This window comes from Aplysia californica, unplaced genomic scaffold (assembly GCF_000002075.1).
Source record: "Aplysia californica isolate F4 #8 unplaced genomic scaffold, AplCal3.0 scaffold00001, whole genome shotgun sequence".
NCBI lineage: Eukaryota > Metazoa > Mollusca > Gastropoda > Aplysiida > Aplysiidae > Aplysia > Aplysia californica.
This window is the reverse complement of record NW_004797271.1, coordinates 4945893-4949063: the sequence shown is the minus strand read 5'-3', so window position 1 is coordinate 4949063 and position 3171 is coordinate 4945893.

Genomic DNA, 3171 nt, shown 5'->3' with positions numbered 1-3171 from the left:
CCCCCCCCCCCCCCCCCCCCCCCTTGAAAGATCCCTTGGTGGTCCAAAATCGAAAAGAGTATGCATTGGCTGCCACCCGTACACAATTCAAAATTAATTCCCTACCAAACTGAAAATGAAATGTTCAATGTGTCCCGCTCATTTGATCTTATGCAGTTGCGAGCACCGTAAGACACTTACCAAAACAAACAAAACAGAAGCAGCTGGAAGACTGCTGGTCGCCGAGGTGTTCCCTGAGATTACTTTCTTGAGGACACGCTCTGGCGACCTTGTATCTAAAGCCCAACACATCTGACATTTCACTACCTCAGATTCACAAAGTTCTATCTGCTCAGAAATACGTTTTGAGAAATCTAACGGCAAAAATTTTGAGTTTCACATCATTTCAAGCCTTTTCGAATACAAATCTTTGAATATCTTGATAACGTCTCCGAATAATCTTACGCTATTGATAGAGCAGAAAGAACATTAAAATTTGGTTTTATGATATTATGCTCTTAGTTACTCAAAATAGCCAAAAGTGTCAGATAGAACTTTATAATTATGAGGTAGCGATTTTTTGGTGATCTTTTTATTGCCACTAACCTTTCAGTTAAGTGGCACTCATTCATAGTGGAGATTCTCTTTCAGTCCGTAAACCAAGACAGACTTTGAACACAAAAAGAAACGTGGGTGGTTGGCGGGTGCTCTGATGTAGTTTGCTTCTTCTTTCCTATCAAACATCTATCGTCCTTATCTCCCCTTTTTCTTTTTTATATTTGTTACTCTCTTGTAACACCTGTAATCTTCTGGCGCTCATATGACCTTATGCAGTTGCGAGTGCCGTAAAACCTCTACTAAAACTAAACTAAAAAAGAAGCAGCTGGCGTTTGCAAGAAACCACGAGCACTGGACTGCAGAGCATTGGGACAAAGTGATGTTTCCAGATGAATCGTCCTTGCACGAGTTTGCAGTTCGGCTACGACACGTCAGAGGCCATCAGGGAAAAGATACTATGAAAAGTACAGCATACACATAATGAATCATCCATCAAGTCAGATGATCTTCGGCTCAATTTCGAAGTCTGTGAATTGCAGGAATATGCCCCTTTTGAGAACGGCTATGAACGGCCAGAGATTCTTGGAACTGTTGCAGGACAAAAGAAAAAGGAAATACACATCCACATCCATTGGTGCAAAAGTTAATTTAGGCATTTGGATAGCCTGGAAACAGCCCTGGCCTCAATACAGTTTAAAATCTCCGTGAATTCATGAAAAACTAAGGTCGCAGACAAACAGCCGCCCAGCCAAAAATCCTTTATTAAGGGATGCGTGTGGAGTGTGGACACGTGAAATTTCACGAGAATATTGGCAAACTCACATATCAAACATGTCGTGTCATATTCAAGCGGTCATCCAAGAGAAATTTAGACATACAAAGTATTGTTTTTGGTCAAACTATACCACAAAAGCCTACCATCAACTTGTTATTTATGATATTAATAAATAGTTATTAATTTCACTAATTTAGGGTATTCTCATTAAGAAATTGGTAGATGAGATTTACAGCTCTATACAAAGAACAGTACATATATCTTGCATCATCTGGGCCTAATAGAGATAAGTAAGTTCTCTCCTTCTCTCTTCCTCTTTCTGTCTCTCTCTCTCCCGCTCTCCCCGTCTCTCTCTCTCTCTCTCTCTCTCTCTCTCTCTCTCTCTCTCTCTCTCTCTCTCTCTCTCTCTCTCTCCCTTTCTCTGTCTTTGTCTCTCTGTCTCTCTGTCTCTCTCTCTCTGTTTCTTTCTTTCTCTTTCTCTCTCTCTCTTTCTCTCTCTCTCTCTCTCTCTCTCTCTCTCTCTCTCTGTTTCTCTCTTTCTCTTTCTCTCTCTCTCTTTCTCTTTTTCTCTCTCTCTTTCTCTCTCTCTCTCTCTCTTTCTCTCTTTCTCTCTCTCTGTCTCTTTCTCTCTTTCTCTCTTTCTCTCTCTCTCTGTCTCTTTCTCTCTCTCTCTCTCCCTTACTCTGTCTGTTTCTGTCTCTCCCTCTTCAATATTATACAATTGCGCGTGCGCACAAACAGAGACATAGGTATACACATACACGCACATACAGACATACAGACACACAGACACACACATACAGATACACAGACGCACACAAACACACACACACACACACACACACACACACACACACACACACACTCACACACAAACACACACTCACACATCGATCACGATACACAGCCACTTGAGACAGAACAGAATGACAAAAAAAGATCTATACTCTCGATCTTTCTGCTAGAATGTTGTATATCGCTCTCAGCCCGGGCTGGCAGGGTCGAAGCCGGCCTCCTAAATGAACTAAACTGTGTTGTGGCGTCGGTGGCTTAGTGGTTAGGCTCTCGGACTCGCAACCGTTCGGTCATGGGTTGGAATCCCGTCAAGGGCCCGACGTTGTGTCTTGGGAAAAGCACTTTGCACAAACTTTCCTCACTTCACCCAGGTGGAAAAAGGTACCCGGCTATATACAGTGAACGATCTTGTCAATTTGATAGTGTTTGAGCGCGTGAAATCTGCAGCTTGCACTGTACGCTTCCACGGAAGCCGAGTATTTTCTGAGTGTTCTCAGAGAGTCTGCTGGGATAATAATGTATTAATAGTTGTAAAGCACATAGAGCATTCCCTTGAACATGGATATGCGCTATATAAATGCAATTCTTCTTCTTCTTATTATTATTATTATTGATGGGGGCATAAAAACACCTACTACATTATGTGAGGTGTGTTGACAAAATGAGTTACTTCTCGCTCGTAATCCTCAAATGGAGATATTGGTGGATGCTCTGGTGTGGTTTGCTTCTCTTTTCCTATCAAACATCTATCGCCCTTATCTCCCCTCCTCCTTTTTTATGTTTGTTACTCTCTTGTAACACCTCTAATCTTCGGCATTTACATGACCTTATTGTGTTGCAAGTGCCGTAAAATTCGTGCTAAAACTAAACCTGAATTGGTGCTGGATATTGGTAAGTTATGGATGAAGTGTGTTAACGTGTTAGAGTGTTGTTAGATTGTCAGGAAAAAACAACTCAACAACAAAAAGATTGCTTGAAAATAGGTAAGCTCAGAGAGTAACTGGGCTATAAGATCTCTCTCTCTCTCTCTCTCTCTCTCTCTCTCTCTCTCTCTCTCTCTCTCT